Source organism: Lithobates pipiens, unplaced genomic scaffold (genome assembly GCF_037356315.1).
Source record: "Lithobates pipiens isolate NorthernLeopardFrog02 unplaced genomic scaffold, aLitPip1_a1.2 Scaffold_8, whole genome shotgun sequence".
In the NCBI taxonomy this organism is placed as follows: domain Eukaryota; kingdom Metazoa; phylum Chordata; class Amphibia; order Anura; family Ranidae; genus Lithobates; species Lithobates pipiens.
Genome location: NW_027507903.1, coordinates 568,161,385 through 568,181,578, shown reverse-complemented (window position 1 = coordinate 568,181,578; position 20,194 = coordinate 568,161,385). Strand labels below are relative to the sequence as shown.

Below are 20,194 nucleotides of genomic sequence, written 5' to 3'. Positions count from 1 at the left end.
AACTTCAGCTTGCCCTGTGAGTTCCTGTGTTCCTGATAGTATTTCATTTCCTGTCCTGACCCGGCTTGACCTGTCTTGTCTGCATCCCTGGCTTTGACCCTTGGTACTTTGACAACAAGGGAATGATTGGAGGTTACAATGGAAAAACAGCTTTGAGGTTTCAGCACTAGGAGTGTGCGGGTCGTTAAAAGGACTTGCATTTCCCATACCGGGAGTCGAACCCGGGCCGCCTGGGTGAAAACCAGGAATCCTAACCGCTAGACAATATGGGAAAACTAGCTGCCTTGTTTTGAGAAAAATAGAGAAAACCAAAGGGAAAAAAAGATGTGCCACCGCCATCAGCTTCCAAGTATGGTGGCCAGCTATGACACACATATCACTTTCACTAATTGGCCTCGTTAGCGCAGCAGGTAGCGCGTCAGCCTCATAATCTGAAGGTCGTGAGTTCGATCCTCACACGGGGCACTACTCTCTAACCATTTTGTGAGCCTTGGGGTCCTTAATCTATGAAAAACACTACTCTTCATCCCTTAGGTCTTGTAGGAAACCAAATGGATGGAACATTGACCGGAAGATCAAGCTTTCAGTGCTCTTTTGCCTTCCACCATATTCCACCCAGCTAAAATCTTTAGCTCTGCATCCAACAGACCTTGCAAGATACAATGTCTACTCATCCTGGAACAACAGAGGCATTTTCCATCTATGTGACATGCTTCCCTTAGTTTCATCACACAGAAAGAACAAAGCACAGAGGAATTCAAAAGGGCTTTTTCAAAGGTGTGGAAAAAAAAGATGATGTCTCTGTCAGAGAATGGTTTGCAGAAGATTGGCACATAGATATTTGCCAATGCAAATGTGCAGAAGAGCGAGAACGGCCGAGAAACTTCATGTGCTAGTACGCATGTGCGTACACAATGCGTGACGATTTCTGGTGCCCAGTGGCCTATTTAAAGCTAGCAGCATAAGCCATTAGTTGCTGGATGATCTTCAGCTTCCCCTGTGAGTTCCTGTGATCCTGATATTATTCATGTGTGAAAATTCATGTGCCAGTGCGCATATACGTACGCCAAAGCGCGTGCATGAGCCATTAGTTGCTGGATGAACTTCAGCTTGCCCTGTGAGTTCCTGTGTTCCTGATAGTATTTCATTTCCTGTCCTGACCCGGCTTGACCTGTCTTGTCTGCATCCCTGGCTTTGACCCTTGGTACTTTGACAACAAGGGAATGATTGGAGGTTACAATGGAAAAACAGCTTTGAGGTTTCAGCACTAGGAGTGTGCGGGTCCTTAAAAGGACTTGCATTTCCCATACCGGGAGTCGAACCTGGGCCGCCTGGGTGAAAACCAGGAATCCTAACCGCTAGACCATATGGGAAAACTAGCTGCCTTGTTTTGAGAAAAATAGAGAAAACCAAAGGGAAAAAAAGATGTGCCACCGCCATCAGCTTCCAAGTATGGTGGCCAGCTATGACACACATATCAATTGCACTAATTGGCCTCGTTAGCGCAGCAGGTAGCGCGTCAGTCTCATAATCTGAAGGTCGTGAGTTCGATCCTCACACGGGGCACTACTCTCTAAACATTTTGTGAGCCTTGGGGACCTTAATCTATGAAAAACACTACTCTTCATCCCTTAGGTCTTGTAGGAAACCATATGGATGGAAAATTGACCGGAAGATCAAGCTTTCAGTGCTCTTTTGCCTTCCACCATATTTCACCCAGCTAAAATCTTTAGCTCTGCATCCAACAGACCTTGCAAGATACAATGTCTACTCATCCTGGAACAACAGAGGCATTTTCCATCTATGTGACATGCTTCCCTTAGTTTCATCACACAGAAAGAACAAAGCACCGAGGAATTCAAAAGGGCTTTTTCAAAGGTGTGGAAAAAAAAGATGATGTCTCTGTCAGAGAATGGTTTGCAGAAGATTGGCACATAGATATTTGCCAATGCAAATGTGCAGAAGAGCGAGAACGGCCGAGAAACTTCATGTGCTAGTACGCATGTGCGTACGCCAAAGCGCACACAATGCGTGACAATTTCTGGTGCCCAGTGGCCTATTTAAAGCTAGCAGCATAAGCCAGTAGTTGCTGGATGATCTTCAGCTTCCCCTGTGAGTTCCTGTGATCCTGATATTATTCATGTGTGAAAATTCATGTGCCAGTGCGCATATACGTACGCCAAAGCGCGTGCATGAGCCATTAGTTGCTGGATGAACTTCAGCTTGCCCTGTGAGTTCCTGTGTTCCTGATAGTATTTCATTTCCTGTCCTGACCCGGCTTGACCTGTCTTGTCTGCATCCCTGGCTTTGACCCTTGGTACTTTGACAACAAGGGAATGATTGGAGGTTACAATGGAAAAACAGCTTTGAGGTTTCAGCACTAGGAGTGTGCGGGTCGTTAAAAGGACTTGCATTTCCCATACCGGGAGTCGAACCCGGGCCGCCTGGGTGAAAACCAGGAATCCTAACCGCTAGACCATATGGGAAAACTAGCTGCCTTGTTTTGAGAAAAATAGAGAAAACCAAAGGGAAAAAAAGATGTGCCACCGCCATCAACTTCCAAGTATGGTGGCCAGCTATGACACACATATCACTTTCACTAATTGGCCTCGTTAGCGCAGCAGGTAGCGCGTCAGTCTCATAATCTGAAGGTCGTGAGTTCGATCCTCACACGGGGCACTACTCTCTAACCATTTTGTGAGCCTTGGGGTCCTTAATCTATGAAAAACACTACTCTTCATCCCTTAGGTCTTGTAGGAAACCATATGGATGGAAAATTGACCGGAAGATCAAGCTTTCAGTGCTCTTTTGCCTTCCACCATATTCCACCCAGCTAAAATCTTTAGCTCTGCATCCAACAGACCTTGCAAGATACAATGTCTACTCATCCTGGAACAACAGAGGCATTTTCCATCTATGTGACATGCTTCCCTTAGTTTCATCACACAGAAAGAACAAAGCACCGAGGAATTCAAAAGGGCTTTTTCAAAGGTGTGGAAAAAAAAGATGATGTCTCTGTCAGAGAATGGTTTGCAGAAGATTGGCACATAGATATTTGCCAATGGAATTGTGTAGAAGAGCGAGAATGGCCGAGAAACTTCATGTGCTAGTACGCATGTGCGTACGCCAAAGCGCACACAATGCGTGACAATTTCTGGTGCCCAGTGGCCTATTTAAAGCTAGCAGCATAAGCCATTAGTTGCTGGATGATCTTCAGCTTCCCCTGTGAGTTCCTGTGATCCTGATATTATGCATGTGTGAAAATTCATGTGCCAGTGCGCATATACGTACGCCAAAGCGCGTGCATGAGCCATTAGTTGCTGGATGAACTTCAGCTTGCCCTGTGAGTTCCTGTGTTCCTGATAGTATTTCATTTCCTGCCCTGACCCGGCTTGACCTGTCTTGTCTGCATCCCTGGCTTTGACCCTTGGTACTTTGACAACAAGGGAATGATTGGAGGTTACAATGGAAAAACAGCTTTGAGGTTTCAGCACTAGGAGTGTGCGGGTCGTTAAAAGGACTTGCATTTCCCATACCGGGAGTCGAACCCGGGCCGCCTGGGTGAAAACCAGGAATCCTAACCGCTAGACCATATGGGAAAACTAGCTGCCTTGCTTTGAGAAAAATAGAGAAAACCAAAGGGAAAAAAAGATGTGCCACCGCCATCAGCTTCCAAGTATGGTGGCCAGCTATGACACACATATCACTTTCACTAATTGGCCTCGTTAGCGCAGCAGGTAGCGCGTCAGTCTCATAATCTGAAGGTCGTGAGTTCGATCCTCACACGGGGCACTACTCTCTAACCATTTTGTGAGCCTTGGGGTCCTTAATCTATGAAAAACACTACTCTTCATCCCTTAGGTCTTGTAGGAAACCATATGGATGGAAAATTGACCGGAAGATCAAGCTTTCAGTGCTCTTTTGCCTTCCACCATATTCCACCCAGCTAAAATCTTTAGCTCTGCATCCAACAGACCTTGCAAGATACAATGTCTACTCATCCTGGAACAACAGAGGCATTTTCCATCTATGTGACATGCTTCCCTTAGTTTCATCACACAGAAAGAACAAAGCACCGAGGAATTCAAAAGGGCTTTTTCAAAGGTGTGGAAAAAAAAGATGATGTCTCTGTCAGAGAATGGTTTGCAGAAGATTGGCACATAGATATTTGCCAATGCAAATGTGCAGAAGAGCGAGAACGGCCGAGAAACTTCATGTGCTAGTACGCATGTGCGTACGCCAAAGCGCACACAATGCGTGACAATTTCTGGTGCCCAGTGGCCTATTTAACCAGTTGCCGACCGCCGCACGCCGATGTACGTCGGTACAATGGCACGGGCAGGCATAAGGACATACATGTACGTCCCTTGCCTCCCGCGGGTCGGGGGCCCGATCGGGCCCCCGCCCGGTGCCTGCGGCGGTCGGTATTCGTTCGGGAGCGATCCCGGACGAGGGGACGGCCATTCATTCATGGCCACCCCCTCGCGATCGCTCCCGACGAATAGAAATCCCCGGTGACATCACTTCCTCTCCTGTAATGTAAACACAGGAGAGGAAGTGATGTATTCTCTCCTCCGTGTCGGTATTTTTCGTTCCGACACGGAGGAGAGCGGATCAGTAAGTTGCACCAACACTCACACACACAGTAGAACATGCCAGGCACACTCACACCCCCCCTTTACCCCCCGATCACCCCCCCAATTACCCCTGCCCCCCAGTCACAGTGACACCAATGTCATTTTTATTTTTTTTTTTTGCATTGGTGTCATTTGTGACTGTAATAACTGTTAGGGCAGTTAGAGTTAGCCCCCTTTAGTTCTAATGTACCCCCCTAACCCCCCCAATAAAGGTTTAACCCCGTGATCACCCCCCGTCGCCAGTGTCACTAAGGCTGGGTTCACATTGCAGCGGTTTATGAGAACGAATGTGATTCGCACCGCACTGCAGTGCAAATCACATCCGATCTCTGTGCGATTCGAGTTCAGCCATTCGCCGCACCCGCCGCACCCGCCATACCCGCCGCACCCGCCGCAAATTCGCACGGGACCCTTTTTTTGGCCCGCAGCAGAATCGGATCGCATGGGTGTTCACACCATGCGATCCGAGTTTGCAGATCGCACTGCGATATGCGAACTGATCTGGGGGTGTCAGTAACATTTCACTGACACTCCCAGCAGTTCGCATAGGGCAGTGTGAACTGCCGCAGGGAGGCATGCGATGCGGGAACCCGCCGCGGATTCGCAGCGTTTCCGCATCGCTCCAGTGTGAACCCAGCCTAATAAGCGATCATTTTTCTGATCGCCGTATTAGTGTCACAGGTGACGCTAGTTAGGCAGGTAGGTATTTAGGTTCGCCGCAGCTTTTTATAGCGCCAGGGACCCCCATATACTACCGCATAAAGCCCCCTGATTGCCCCCTAGTTAACCCTTTCACCAGTGATCACCATATAACTGTTACAGGTGACGCTGGTTGGTTAGTTATTTTTTTATAGTTTCAGGGCACCCGCCATTTATTACCTAATAAAGGTTTAACCCCCTGATCACCCGGCGGGTGTCATTTGTGACTAATAACTGTTAGGGCAGTTAGGGTTAGCCCCCTTTAGTTCTAAGGTACCCCCCTAACCCCCCCAATAAAGGTTTAACCCCGTGATCACCCCCCGTCGCCAGTGTCACTAAGGCTGGGTTCACATTGCAGCGGTTTATGAGAACGGATGTGATTCGCACCGCACTGCAGTGCAAATCACATCCGATCTCTGTGCGATTCGAGTTCAGCCATTCACCGCACCCGCCGCACCCGCCGCAAATTTGCACGGGACCCTTTTTTTGGCCCGCAGCAGAATCGGATCGCATGGGTGTTCACACCATGCGATCCGAGTTTTCAGATCGCACTGCGATATGCGAACTGATCTGGGGGTGTCAGTAACATTTCACTGACACTCCCAGCAGTTCGCATAGGGCAGTGTGAACTGCTGCCGGGAGGCATGCGATGCGGGAACCCGCCGCGCATTCGTGGCGTTCCCGCATCGCTCCAGTGTGAACCCAGCCTAATAAGCGATCGTTTTTCTGATCGCTGTATTAGTGTCACAGGTGACGCTAGTTAGGCAGGTAGGTATTTAGGTTCGCTGCAGCTTTTTATAGCGCCAGGGACCCCCATATACTACCGCATAAAGCCCCCTAATTGCCCCCTAGTTAACCCTTTCACCAGTGATCACCATATAACTGTTACAGGTGACGCTGGTTGGTTAGTTATTTTTTTATAGTTTCAGGGCACCCGCCATTTATTACCTAGTCTCACTAGTGTACCCCTAAATTTAGGGGTGTCTACTTTCCAAAATGGGGTCATTTGGGGGGGGTTTGTGCCATCTTGGCATTTTATGGCCTTCAAAACTGTAACGCCCTTAGAAAGCCTGAAGGCGGTGCTTGGTTTTCGGGGCCCCGTACGCGGCTAGGCTCCCAAAAAGTCCCACATATGTGGTATCCCCATACTCAGGAGAAGCAGCAGAATTTATTTTGGGGTGTCATTTCACATATGCCCATGGCATGCGTGAGCAATATATCATTTAGTGACAACTTTGTGAAAAAAAAAGAAAAAAAAAAAAGTTTGTAATTTTCCCGCAACTTGTGGCAAAATATAAAATATTCCATGGACTCAACATGCCTCTCAGCAAATAGCTTGGGGTGTCTACTTTCTAAAATGGGGTCATTTGTGGGGGTTTTGTGCCATCTTGGCATTTTATGGCCTTCAAAACTGTAATAGGTAGTGAGGAGTGAAATCAAAAAATTACGCCCTTAGAAAGCCTGAAGGCGGTGCTTGGTTTTCGGGGCCCCGTACGCGGCTAGGCTCCCAAAAAGTCCCACATATGTGGTATCCCCGTACTCAGGAGAAGCAGCAGAATTTATTTTGGGGTGTCATTTCACATATGCCCATGGCATGCATGAGCAATATATCATTTAGTGACAACTTTGTTAAAAAAAAAAAAAAAAAAAAAAGTTTGTAATTTTCCCGCAACTTGTGGCAAAATATAAAATATTCCATGAACTCAACATGCCTCTCAGCAAATAGCTTGGGGTGTCTACTTTCTAAAATGGGGTCATTTGTGGGGGTTTTGTGCCATCTTGGCATTTTATGGCCTTCAAAACTGTAATAGGTAGTGAGAAGTGAACTCAAAAATTTACGCCCTTAGAAAGCCTGAAGGCGGTGCTTGTTTTTCGGGGCCCCGTACGCGGCTAGGCTCCCAAAAAGTCCCACATATGTGGTATCCCCATACTCAGGAGAAGCAGCAGAATTTATTTTGGGGTGTCATTTCACATACGCCCATAGCATGTGTGAGCAATATATCATTTAGTGACAACTTTGTGTAAAAAAAAAAAAAAATTTTTTTTTTGTCATTATTCAATCGCTTGAGGCAAAAAAATAAAATATTCAATGGGCTCAACATGCCTCTTATCAATTTCCTTAGGGGGTCTACTTTCCAAAATGGGGTCATTTGGGGGGGTTTTGTACTGCCCTGCCATTTTAGCACCTCAAGAAATGAGATAGGCAGTCGTAAACTAAAAGCTGCGTAAATTCCAGAAAACGTACCTTAGTTTGTAGATGTGACAACTTTTGCGCAAACCAATAAATATACAATTATTGACTTTTTTTTTACCAAAGACATGTGGCTGAATACATTTTGGCCTAAATGTATGACTAAAATTGAGTTTATTGGATTTTTCTAATAACAAAAAGTAGAAAATATCATTTTTTTTCAAAATTTGCGGTCTTTTTACGTTTATATCGCAAAAAATAAAAATCGCAGAGGCAATCAAATACCATCAAAAGAAATCTCTATTTGTGGGAAGAAAAGGACGCAAATTTTGTTTGGGTACAACATTGCATGACCGCGCAATTACCAGTTAAAGCAGCGCAGTGCCAAAGTGTAAAAAGACCTCTGGTCATTTACCAGCAAAATGGTCCGGTCTGAAAGTGGTTAAAGCTAGCAGCATAAGCCATTAGTTGCTGGATGATCTTCAGCTTCCCCTGTGAGTTCCTGTGATCCTGATATTATGCATGTGTGAAAATTCATGTGCCAGTGCGCATATACGTACGACAAAGCGCGTGCATGAGCCATTAGTTGCTGGATGAACTTCAGCTTGCCCTGTGAGTTCCTGTGTTCCTGATAGTATTTCATTTCCTGTCCTGACCCGGCTTGACCTGTCTTGTCTGCATCCCTGGCTTTGACCCTTGGTACTTTGACAACAAGGGAATGATTGGAGGTTACAATGGAAAAACAGCTTTGAGGTTTCAGCAATAGGAGTGTGCGGGTCGTTAAAAGGACTTGCATTTCCCATACCGGGAGTCGAACCCGGGCCGCCTGGGTGAAAACCAGGAATCCTAACCGCTAGACCATATGGGAAAACTAGCTGCCTTGCTTTGAGAAAAATAGAGAAAACCAAAGGGAAAAAAAGATGTGCCACCGCCATCAGCTTCCAAGTATGGTGGCCAGCTATGACACACATATCACTTTCACTAATTGGCCTCGTTAGTGCAGCAGGTAGCGCGTCAGTCTCATAATCTGAAGGTCGTGAGTTCGATCCTCACACGGGGCACTACCCTCTAACCATTTTGTGAGCCTTGGGGTCCTTAATCTATGAAAAACACTACTCTTCATCCCTTAGGTCTTGTAGGAAACCATATGGATGGAACATTGACCGGAAGATCAAGCTTTCAGTGCTCTTTTGCCTTCCACCATATTCCACCCAGCTAAAATCTTTAGCTCTGCATCCAACAGACCTTGCAAGATACAATGTCTACTCATCCTGGAACAACAGAGGCATTTTCCATCTATGTGACATGCTTCCCTTAGTTTCATCACACAGAAAGAACAAAGCACCGAGGAATTCAAAAGGGCTTTTTCAAAGGTGTGGAAAAAAAAGATGATGTCTCTGTCAGAGAATGGTTTGCAGAAGATTGGCACATAGATATTTGCCAATGCAAATGTGCAGAAGAGCGAGAACGGCCGAGAAACTTCATGTGCTAGTACGCATGTGCGTACGCCAAAGCGCACACAATGCGTGACAATTTCTGGTGCCCAGTGGCCTATTTAAAGCTAGCAGCATAAGCCATTAGTTGCTGGATGATCTTCAGCTTCCCCTGTGAGTTCCTGTGATCCTGATATTATTCATGTGTGAAAATTCATGTGCCAGTGCGCATATACGTACGCCAAAGCGCGTGCATGAGCCATTAGTTGCTGGATGAACTTCAGCTTGCCCTGTGAGTTCCTGTGTTCCTGATAGTATTTCATTTCCTGTCCTGACCCGGCTTGACCTGTCTTGTCTGCATCCCTGGCTTTGACCCTTGGTACTTTGACAACAAGGGAATGATTGGAGGTTACAATGGAAAAACAGCTTTGAGGTTTCAGCACTAGGAGTGTGCGGGTCGTTAAAAGGACTTGCATTTCCCATACCGGGAGTCGAACCCGGGCCGCCTGGGTGAAAACCAGGAATCCTAACCGCTAGACCATATGGGAAAACTAGCTGCTGTGTTTTGAGAAAAATAGAGAAAACCAAAGGGAAAAAAAGATGTGCCACCGCCATCAGCTTCCAAGTATGGTGGCCAGCTATGACACACATATCACTTTCACTAATTGGCCTCGTTAGCGCAGCAGGTAGCGAGTCAGTCTCATAATCTGAAGGTCGTGAGTTCGATCCTCACACGGGGCACTACTCTCTAACCATTTTGTGAGCCTTGGGGTCCTTAATCTATGAAAAACACTACTCTTCATCCCTTAGGTCTTGTAGGAAGCCATATGGATGGAAAATTGACCGGAAGATCAAGCTTTCAGTGCTCTTTTGCCTTCCACCATATTCCACCCAGCTAAAATCTTTAGCTCTGCATCCAACAGACCTTGCAAGATACAATGTCTACTCATCCTGGAACAACAGAGGCATTTTCCATCTATGTGACATGCTTCCCTTAGTTTCATCACACAGAAAGAACAAAGCACCGAGGAATTCAAAAGGGCTTTATCAAAGGTGTGGAAAAAAAAGATGATGTCTCTGTCAGAGAATGGTTTGCAGAAGATTGGCACATAGATATTTGCCAATGCAAATGTGTAGAAGAGCGAGAACGGCCGAGAAACTTCATGTGCTAGTACGCATGTGCGTACGCCAAAGCGCACACAATGCGTGACAATTTCTGGTGCCCAGTGGCCTATTTAAAGCTAGCAGCATAAGCCATTAGTTGCTGGATGATCTTCAGCTTCCCCTGTGAGTTCCTGTGATCCTGATATTATGCATGTGTGAAAATTCATGTGCCAGTGCGCATATACGTACGACAAAGCGCGTGCATGAGCCATTAGTTGCTGGATGAACTTCAGCTTGCCCTGTGAGTTCCTGTGTTCCTGATAGTATTTCATTTCCTGTCCTGACCCGGCTTGACCTGTCTTGTCTGCATCCCTGGCTTTGACCCTTGGTACTTTGACAACAAGGGAATGATTGGAGGTTACAATGGAAAAACAGCTTTGAGGTTTCAGCACTAGGAGTGTGCGGGTCGTTAAAAAGACTTGCATTTCCCATACCGGGAGTCGAACCCGGGCCGCCTGGGTGAAAACCAGGAATCCTAACCGCTAGACCATATGGGAAAACTAGCTGCCTTGCTTTGAGAAAAATAGAGAAAACCAAAGGGAAAAAAAGATGTGCCACCGCCATCAGCTTCCAAGTATGGTGGCCAGCTATGACACACATATCACTTTCACTAATTGGCCTCGTTAGCGCAGCAAGTAGCACGTCAGTCTCATAATCTGAAGGTCGTGAGTTTGATCCTCACACGGGGCACTACTCTCTAACCATTTTGTGAGCCTTGGGGTCCTTAATCTATGAAAAACACTACTCTTCATCCCTTAGGTCTTGTAGGAAACCATATGGATGGAACATTGACCGGAAGATCAAGCTTTCAGTGCTCTTTTGCCTTCCACCATATTCCACCCAGCTAAAATCTTTAGCTCTGCATCCAACAGACCTTGCAAGATACAATGTCTACTCATCCTGGAACAACAGAGGCATTTTCCATCTATGTGACATGCTTCCCTTAGTTTCATCACACAGAAAGAACAAAGCACAGAGGAATTCAAAAGGGCTTTTTCAAAGGTGTGGAAAAAAAAGATGATGTCTCTGTCAGAGAATGGTTTGCAGAAGATTGGCACATAGATATTTGCCAATGCAAATGTGCAGAAGAGCGAGAATGGCCGAGAAACTTCATGTGCTAGTACGCATGTGCGTACGCCAAAGCGCACACAATGCGTGACAATTTCTGGTGCCCAGTGGCCTATTTAAAGCTAGCAGCATAAGCCATTAGTTGCTGGATGATCTTCAGCTTCCCCTGTGAGTTCCTGTGATCCTGATATTATTCATGTGTGAAAATTCATGTGCCAGTGCGCATATACGTACGCCAAAGCGCGTGCATGAGCCATTAGTTGCTGGATGAACTTCAGCTTGCCCTGTGAGTTCCTGTGTTCCTGATAGTATTTCATTTCCTGTCCTGACCCGGCTTGACCTGTCTTGTCTGCATCCCTGGCTTTGACCCTTGGTACTTTGACAACAAGGGAATGATTGGAGGTTACAATGGAAAAACAGCTTTGAGGTTTCAGCACTAGGAGTGTGCGGGTCGTTAAAAGGACTTGCATTTCCCATACCGGGAGTCGAACCCAGGCCGCCTGGGGTGAAAACCAGGAATCCTAACCGCCAGACCATATGGGAAAACTAGCTGCCTTGTTTTGAGAAAAATAGAGAAAAATAGAGAAAACCAAAGGGAAAAAAAGATGTGCCACCGCCATCAGCTTCCAAGTATGGTGGCCAGCTATGACACACATATCACATTCACTAATTGGCCTCGTTAGCGCAGCAGGTAGCGCGTCAGTTTCATAATCTGAAGGTCGTGAGTTCGATCCTCACATGGGGCACTACTCTCTAACCATTTTGTGAGCCTTGGGGTCCTTAATCTATGAAAAACACTACTCTTCATCCCTTAGGTCTTGTAGGAAACCATATGGATGGAAAATTGACCGGAAGATCAAGCTTTCAGTGCTCTTTTGCCTTCCACCATATTCCACCCAGCTAAAATCTTTAGCTCTGCATCCAACAGACCTTGCAAGATACAATGTCTACTCATCCTGGAACAACAGAGGCATTTTCCATCTATGTGACATGCTTCCCTTAGTTTCATCACACAGAAAGAACAAAGCACCGAGGAATTCAAAAGGGCTTTTTCAAAGGTGTGGAAAAAAAAGATGATGTCTCTGTCAGAGAATGGTTTGCAGAAGATTGGCACATAGATATTTGCCAATGCAAATGTGCAGAAGAGCGAGAACGGCCGAGAAACTTCATGTGCTAGTACGCATGTGCGTACGCCAAAGCGCACACAATGCGTGACAATTTCTGGTGCCCAGTGGCCTATTTAATGGCATAAGCCATTAGTTGCTGGATGATCTTCAGCTTCCCCTGTGAGTTCCTGTGATCCTGATATTATTCATGTGTGAAAATTCATGTGCCAGTGCGCATATACGTACGCCAAAGCGCGTGCATGAGCCATTAGTTGCTGGATGAACTTCAGCTTGCCCTGTGAGTTCCTGTGTTCCTGATAGTATTTCATTTCCTGTCCTGACCCGGCTTGACCTGTCTTGTCTGCATCCCTGGCTTTGACCCTTGGTACTTTGACAACAAGGGAATGATTGGAGGTTACAATGGAAAAACAGCTTTGAGGTTTCAGCACTAGGAGTGTGCGGGTCGTTAAAAGGACTTGCATTTCCCATACCGGGAGTCGAACCCAGGCCGCCTGGGGTGAAAACCAGGAATCCTAACCGCCAGACCATATGGGAAAACTAGCTGCCTTGTTTTGAGAAAAATAGAGAAAAATATAGAAAACCAAAGGGAAAAAAAGATGTGCCACCGCCATCAGCTTCCAAGTATGGTGGCCAGCTATGACACACATATCACATTCACTAATTGGCCTCGTTAGCGCAGCAGGTAGCGCGTCAGTCTCATAATCTGAAGGTCGTGAGTTCGATCCTCACATGGGGCACTACTCTCTAACCATTTTGTGAGCCTTGGGGTCCTTAATCTATGAAAAACACTACTCTTCATCCCTTAGGTCTTGTAGGAAACCATATGGATGGAAAATTGACCGGAAGATCAAGCTTTCAGTGCTCTTTTGCCTTCCACCATATTCCACCCAGCTAAAATCTTTAGCTCTGCATCCAACAGACCTTGCAAGATACAATGTCTACTCATCCTGGAACAACAGAGGCATTTTCCATCTATGTGACATGCTTCCCTTAGTTTCATCACACAGAAAGAACAAAGCACCGAGGAATTCAAAAGGGCTTTTTCAAAGGTGTGGAAAAAAAAGATGATGTCTCTGTCAGAGAATGGTTTGCAGAAGATTGGCACATAGATATTTGCCAATGCAAATGTGCAGAAGAGCGAGAACGGCCGAGAAACTTCATGTGCTAGTACGCATGTGCGTACGCCAAAGCGCACACAATGCGTGACAATTTCTGGTGCCCAGTGGCCTATTTAATGGCATAAGCCATTAGTTGCTGGATGATCTTCAGCTTCCCCTGTGAGTTCCTGTGATCCTGATATTATTCATGTGTGAAAATTCATGTGCAAGTGCGCATATACGTACGCCAAAGCGCGTGCATGAGCCATTAGTTGCTGGATGAACTTCAGCTTGCCCTGTGAGTTCCTGTGTTCCTGATAGTATTTCATTTCCTGTCCTGACCCGGCTTGACCTGTCTTGTCTGCATCCCTGGCTTTGACCCTTGGTACTTTGACAACAAGGGAATGATTGGAGGTTACAATGGAAAAACAGCTTTAAGGTTTCAGCACTAGGAGTGTGCGGGTCGTTAAAAGGACTTGCATTTCCCATACCGGGAGTCGAACCCGGGCCGCCTGGGTGAAAACCAGGAATCCTAACCGCTAGACCATATGGGAAAACTAGCTGCCTTGTTTTGAGAAAAATAGAGAAAACCAAAGGGAAAAAAAGATGTGCCACCGCCATCAGCTTCCAAGTATGGTGGCCAGCTATGACACACATATCACATTCACTAATTGGCCTCGTTAGCGCAGCAGGTAGCGCGTCAGTCTCATAATCTGAAGGTCGTGAGTTTGATCCTCATATGGGGCACTACTCTCTAACCATTTTGTGAGCCTTGGGGTCCTTAATCTATGAAAAACACTACTCTTCATCCCTTAGGTCTTGTAGGAAACCATATGGATGGAAAATTGACCGGAAGATCAAGCTTTCAGTGCTCTTTTGCCTTCCACCATATTCCACCCAGCTAAAATCTTTAGCTCTGCATCCAACAGACCTTGCAAGATACAATGTCTACTCATCCTGGAACAACAGAGGCATTTTCCATCTATGTGACATGCTTCCCTTAGTTTCATCACACAGAAAGAACAAAGCACCGAGGAATTCAAAAGGGCTTTTTCAAAGGTGTGGAAAAAAAAGATGATGTCTCTGTCAGAGAATGGTTTGCAGAAGATTGGCACATAGATATTTGCCAATGCAAATGTGCAGAAGAGCGAGAACGGCCGAGAAACTTCATGTGCTAGTACGCATGTGCGTACGCCAAAGCGCACACAATGCGTGACAATTTCTGGTGCCCAGTGGCCTATTTAATGGCATAAGCCATTAGTTGCTGGATGATCTTCAGCTTCCCCTGTGAGTTCCTGTGATCCTGATATTATTCATGTGTGAAAATTCATGTGCCAGTGCGCATATACGTACGCCAAAGCGCGTGCATGAGCCATTAGTTGCTGGATGAACTTCAGCTTGCCCTGTGAGTTCCTGTGTTCCTGATAGTATTTCATTTCCTGTCCTGACCCGGCTTGACCTGTCTTGTCTGCATCCCTGGCTTTGACCCTTGGTACTTTGACAACAAGGGAATGATTGGAGGTTACAATGGAAAAACAGCTTTAAGGTTTCAGCACTAGGAGTGTGCGGGTCGTTAAAAGGACTTGCAATTCCCATACCGGGAGTCGAACCCGGGCCGCCTGGGTGAAAACCAGGAATCCTAACCGCTACACCATATGGGAAAACTAGCTGCCTTGTTTTGAGAAAAATAGAGAAAACCAAAGGGAAAAAAAGATGTGCCACCGCCATCAGCTTCCAAGTATGGTGGCCAGCTATGACACACATATCACTTTCACTAATTGGCCTCGTTAGTGCAGCAGGTAGCGCGTCAGTCTCATAATCTGAAGGTCGTGAGTTCGATCCTCACACGGGGCACTACCCTCTAACCATTTTGTGAGCCTTGGGGTCCTTAATCTATGAAAAACACTACTCTTCATCCCTTAGGTCTTGTAGGAAACCATATGGATGGAAAATTGACCGGAAGATCAAGCTTTCAGTGCTCTTTTGCCTTCCACCATATTCCACCCAGCTAAAATCTTTAGCTCTGCATCCAACAGACCTTGCAAGATACAATGTCTACTCATCCTGGAAAAACAGAGGCATTTTCCATCTATGTGACATGCTTCCCTTAGTTTCATCACACAGAAAGAACAAAGCACCGAGGAATTCAAAAGGGCTTTTTCAAAGGTGTGGAAAAAAAAGATGATGTCTCTGTCAGAGAATGGTTTGCAGAAGATTGGCACATAGATATTTGCCAATGCAAATGTGCAGAAGAGCGAGAACGGCCGAGAAACTTCATGTGCTAGTACGCATGTGCGTACGCCAAAGCGCACACAATGCGTGACAATTTCTGGTGCCCAGTGGCCTATTTAATGGCATAAGCCATTAGTTGCTGGATGATCTTCAGCTTCCCCTGTGAGTTCCTGTGATCCTGATATTATTCATGTGTGAAAATTCATGTGCCAGTGCGCATATACGTACGCCAAAGCGCGTGCATGAGCCATTAGTTGCTGGATGAACTTCAGCTTGCCCTGTGAGTTCCTGTGTTCCTGATAGTATTTCATTTCCTGTCCTGACCCGGCTTGACCTGTCTTGTCTGCATCCCTGGCTTTGACCCTTGGTACTTTGACAACAAGGGAATGATTGGAGGTTACAATGGAAAAACAGCTTTAAGGTTTCAGCACTAGGAGTGTGCGGGTCGTTAAAAGGACTTGCATTTCCCATACCAGGAGTCGAACCCGGGCCGCCTGGGTGAAAACCAGGAATCCTAACCGCTAGACCATATGGGAAAACTAGCTGCCTTGTTTTGAGAAAAATAGAGAAAACCAAAGGGAAAAAAAGATGTGCCACCGCCATCAGCTTCCAAGTATGGTGGCCAGCTATGACACACATATCACTTTCACTAATTGGCCTCGTTAGCGCAGCAGGTAGCGCGTCAGTCTCATAATCTGAAGGTCGTGAGTTCGATCCTCACATGGGGCACTACTCTCTAACCATTTTGTGAGCCTTGGGGTCCTTAATCTATGAAAAACACTACTCTTCATCCCTTAGGTCTTGTAGGAAACCATATGGATGGAAAATTGACCGGAAGATCAAGCTTTCAGTGCTCTTTTGCCTTCCACCATATTCCACCCAGCTAAAATCTTTAGCTCTGCATCCAACAGACCTTGCAAGATACAATGTCTACTCATCCTGGAACAACAGAGGCATTTTCCATCTATGTGACATGCTTCCCTTAGTTTCATCACACAGAAAGAACAAAGCACCGAGGAATTCAAAAGGGCTTTTTCAAAGGTGTGGAAAAAAAAGATGATGTCTCTGTCAGAGAATGGTTTGCAGAAGATTGGCACATAGATATTTGCCAATGCAAATGTGCAGAAGAGCGAGAACGGCCGAGAAACTTCATGTGCTAGTACGCATGTGCGTACGCCAAAGCGCACACAATGCGTGACAATTTCTGGTGCCCAGTGGCCTATTTAAAGCTAGCAGCATAAGCCATTAGTTGCTGGATGATCTTCAGCTTCCCCTGTGAGTTCCTGTGATCCTGATATTATTCATGTGTGAAAATTCATGTGCCAGTGCGCATATACGTACGCCAAAGCGCGTGCATGAGCCATTAGTTGCTGGATGAACTTCAGCTTGCCCTGTGAGTTCCTGTGTTCCTGATAGTATTTCATTTCCTGTCCTGACCCGGCTTGACCTGTCTTGTCTGCATCCCTGGCTTTGACCCTTGGTACTTTGACAACAAGGGAATGATTGGAGGTTACAATGGAAAAACAGCTTTAAGGTTTCAGCACTAGGAGTGTGCGGGTCGTTAAAAGGACTTGCATTTCCCATACCGGGAGTCGAACCCGGGCCGCCTGGGTGAAAACCAGGAATCCTAACCGCTAGACCATATGGGAAAACTAGCTGCCTTGTTTTGAGAAAAATAGAGAAAACCAAAGGGAAAAAAAGATGTGCCACCGCCATCAGCTTCCAAGTATGGTGGCCAGCTATGACACACATATCACTTTCACTAATTGGCCTCGTTAGTGCAGCAGGTAGCGCGTCAGTCTCATAATCTGAAGGTCGTGAGTTCGATCCTCACACGGGGCACTACCCTCTAACCATTTTGTGAGCCTTGGGGTCCTTAATCTATGAAAAACACTACTCTTCATCCCTTAGGTCTTGTAGGAAACCATATGGATGGAACATTGACCGGAAGATCAAGCTTTCAGTGCTCTTTTGCCTTCCACCATATTCCACCCAGCTAAAATCTTTAGCTCTGCATCCAACAGACCTTGCAAGATACAATGTCTACTCATCCTGGAACAACAGAGGCATTTTCCATCTATGTGACATGCTTCCCTTAGTTTCATCACACAGAAAGAACAAAGCACCGAGGAATTCAAAAGGGCTTTTTCAAAGGTGTGGAAAAAAAAGATGATGTCTCTGTCAGAGAATGGTTTGCAGAAGATTGGCACATAGATATTTGCCAATGCAAATGTGCAGAAGAGCGAGAACGGCCGAGAAACTTCATGTGCTAGTACGCATGTGCGTACGCCAAAGCGCACACAATGCGTGACAATTTCTGGTGCCCAGTGGCCTATTTAAAGCTAGCAGCATAAGCCATTAGTTGCTGGATGATCTTCAGCTTCCCCTGTGAGTTCCTGTGATCCTGATATTATTCATGTGTGAAAATTCATGTGCCAGTGCGCATATACGTACGCCAAAGCGCGTGCATGAGCCATTAGTTGCTGGATGAACTTCAGCTTGCCCTGTGAGTTCCTGTGTTCCTGATAGTATTTGATTTCCTGTCCTGACCCGGCTTGACCTGTCTTGTCTGCATCCCTGGCTTTGACCCTTGGTACTTTGACAACAAGGGAATGATTGGAGGTTACAATGGAAAAACAGCTTTGAGGTTTCAGCACTAGGAGTGTGCGGGTCGTTAAAAGGACTTGCATTTCCCATACAGGGAGTCGAACCCGGGCCGCCTGGGTGAAAACCAGGAATCCTAACCGCTAGACCATATGGGAAAACTAGCTGCCTTGTTTTGAGAAAAATAGAGAAAACCAAAGGGAAAAAAAGATGTGCCACCGCCATCAGCTTCCAAGTATGGTGGCCAGCTATGACACACATATCACTTTCACTAATTGGCCTCGTTAGCGCAGCAGGTAGCGCGTCAGTCTCATAATCTGAAGGTCGTGAGTTCGATCCTCACATGGGGCACTACTCTCTAACCATTTTGTGAGCCTTGGGGTCCTTAATCTATGAAAAACACTACTCTTCATCCCTTAGGTCTTGTAGGAAACCATATGGATGGAAAATTGACCGGAAGATCAAGCTTTCAGTGCTCTTTTGCCTTCCACCATATTCCACCCAGCTAAAATCTTTAGCTCTGCATCCAACAGACCTTGCAAGATACAATGTCTACTCATCCTGGAACAACAGAGGCATTTTCCATCTATGTGACATGCTTCCCTTAGTTTCATCACACAGAAAGAACAAAGCACCGAGGAATTCAAAAGGGCTTTTTCAAAGGTGTGGAAAAAAAAGATGATGTCTCTGTCAGAGAATGGTTTGCAGAAGATTGGCACATAGATATTTGCCAATGCAAATGTGCAGAAGAGCGAGAACGGCCGAGAAACTTCATGTGCTAGTACGCATGTGCGTACGCCAAAGCGCACACAATGCGTGACAATTTCTGGTGCCCAGTGGCCTATTTAAAGCTAGCAGCATAAGCCATTAGTTGCTGGATGATCTTCAGCTTCCCCTGTGAGTTCCTGTGATCCTGATATTATTCATGTGTGAAAATTCATGTGCCAGTGCGCATATACGTACGCCAAAGCGCGTGCATGAGCCATTAGTTGCTGGATGAACTTCAGCTTGCCCTGTGAGTTCCTGTGTTCCTGATAGTATTTCATTTCCTGTCCTGACCCGGCTTGACCTGTCTTGTCTGCATCCCTGGCTTTGACCCTTGGTACTTTGACAACAAGGGAATGATTGGAGGTTACAATGGAAAAAAAGCTTTAAGGTTTCAGCACTAGGAGTGTGCGGGTCGTTAAAAGGACTTGCATTTCCCATACCGGGAGTCGAACCCGGGCCGCCTGGGTGAAAACCAGGAATCCTAACCGCTAGACCATATGGGAAAACTAGCTGCCTTGTTTTGAGAAAAATAGAGAAAACCAAAGGGAAAAAAAGATGTGCCACCGCCATCAGCTTCCAAGTATGGTGGCCAGCTATGACACACATATCACTTTCACTAATTGGCCTCGTTAGTGCAGCAGGTAGCGCGTCAGTCTCATAATCTGAAGGTCGTGAGTTCGATCCTCACACGGGGCACTACCCTCTAACCATTTTGTGAGCCTTGGGGTCCTTAATCTATGAAAAACACTACTCTTCATCCCTTAGGTCTTGTAGGAAACCATATGGATGGAACATTGACCGGAAGATCAAGCTTTCAGTGCTCTTTTGCCTTCCACCATATTCCACCCAGCTAAAATCTTTAGCTCTGCATCCAACAGACCTTGCAAGATACAATGTCTACTCATCCTGGAACAACAGAGGCATTTTCCATCTATGTGACATGCTTCCCTTAGTTTCATCACACAGAAAGAACAAAGCACCGAGGAATTCAAAAGGGCTTTTTCAAAGGTGTGGAAAAAAAAGATGATGTCTCTGTCAGAGAATGGTTTGCAGAAGATTGGCACATAGATATTTGCCAATGCAAATGTGCAGAAGAGCGAGAACGGCCGAGAAACTTCATGTGCTAGTACGCATGTGCGTACGCCAAAGCGCACACAATGCGTGACAATTTCTG

General features: G+C 46.1%; 11 non-coding genes across 11 annotated transcripts; 3 read left to right on the top strand and 8 right to left on the bottom strand.

The window, feature by feature from the left end:
• The first annotated feature begins 1,493 nt into the window (after positions 1–1,493).
• TRNAM-CAU (transfer RNA methionine (anticodon CAU)) lies at positions 1,494–1,566 on the top strand. The gene has a single exon. It is a non-coding gene; the product is annotated as a tRNA-Met (tRNA).
• Positions 1,567–2,414: 848 nt separating this feature from the next.
• On the bottom strand, positions 2,415–2,486 carry TRNAE-UUC (transfer RNA glutamic acid (anticodon UUC)). The gene has a single exon. It is a non-coding gene; the product is annotated as a tRNA-Glu (tRNA).
• A 120-nt stretch (positions 2,487–2,606) lies between these two features.
• TRNAM-CAU (transfer RNA methionine (anticodon CAU)) lies at positions 2,607–2,679 on the top strand. The gene has a single exon. It is a non-coding gene; the product is annotated as a tRNA-Met (tRNA).
• An 848-nt stretch (positions 2,680–3,527) lies between these two features.
• TRNAE-UUC (transfer RNA glutamic acid (anticodon UUC)) lies at positions 3,528–3,599 on the bottom strand. The gene has a single exon. It is a non-coding gene; the product is annotated as a tRNA-Glu (tRNA).
• Positions 3,600–3,719: 120 nt separating this feature from the next.
• On the top strand, positions 3,720–3,792 carry TRNAM-CAU (transfer RNA methionine (anticodon CAU)). Its single transcript has one exon. It is a non-coding gene; the product is annotated as a tRNA-Met (tRNA).
• Positions 3,793–8,323: 4,531 nt separating this feature from the next.
• Positions 8,324–8,395, bottom strand: TRNAE-UUC (transfer RNA glutamic acid (anticodon UUC)). Its single transcript has one exon. It is a non-coding gene; the product is annotated as a tRNA-Glu (tRNA).
• Positions 8,396–9,436: 1,041 nt separating this feature from the next.
• TRNAE-UUC (transfer RNA glutamic acid (anticodon UUC)) lies at positions 9,437–9,508 on the bottom strand. Its single transcript has one exon. It is a non-coding gene; the product is annotated as a tRNA-Glu (tRNA).
• A 1,041-nt stretch (positions 9,509–10,549) lies between these two features.
• On the bottom strand, positions 10,550–10,621 carry TRNAE-UUC (transfer RNA glutamic acid (anticodon UUC)). Its single transcript has one exon. It is a non-coding gene; the product is annotated as a tRNA-Glu (tRNA).
• Positions 10,622–13,898: 3,277 nt separating this feature from the next.
• TRNAE-UUC (transfer RNA glutamic acid (anticodon UUC)) lies at positions 13,899–13,970 on the bottom strand. Its single transcript has one exon. It is a non-coding gene; the product is annotated as a tRNA-Glu (tRNA).
• A 3,255-nt stretch (positions 13,971–17,225) lies between these two features.
• Positions 17,226–17,297, bottom strand: TRNAE-UUC (transfer RNA glutamic acid (anticodon UUC)). The gene has a single exon. It is a non-coding gene; the product is annotated as a tRNA-Glu (tRNA).
• Positions 17,298–19,451: 2,154 nt separating this feature from the next.
• On the bottom strand, positions 19,452–19,523 carry TRNAE-UUC (transfer RNA glutamic acid (anticodon UUC)). Its single transcript has one exon. It is a non-coding gene; the product is annotated as a tRNA-Glu (tRNA).
• Between the last annotated feature and the right edge of the window lie 671 nt (positions 19,524–20,194).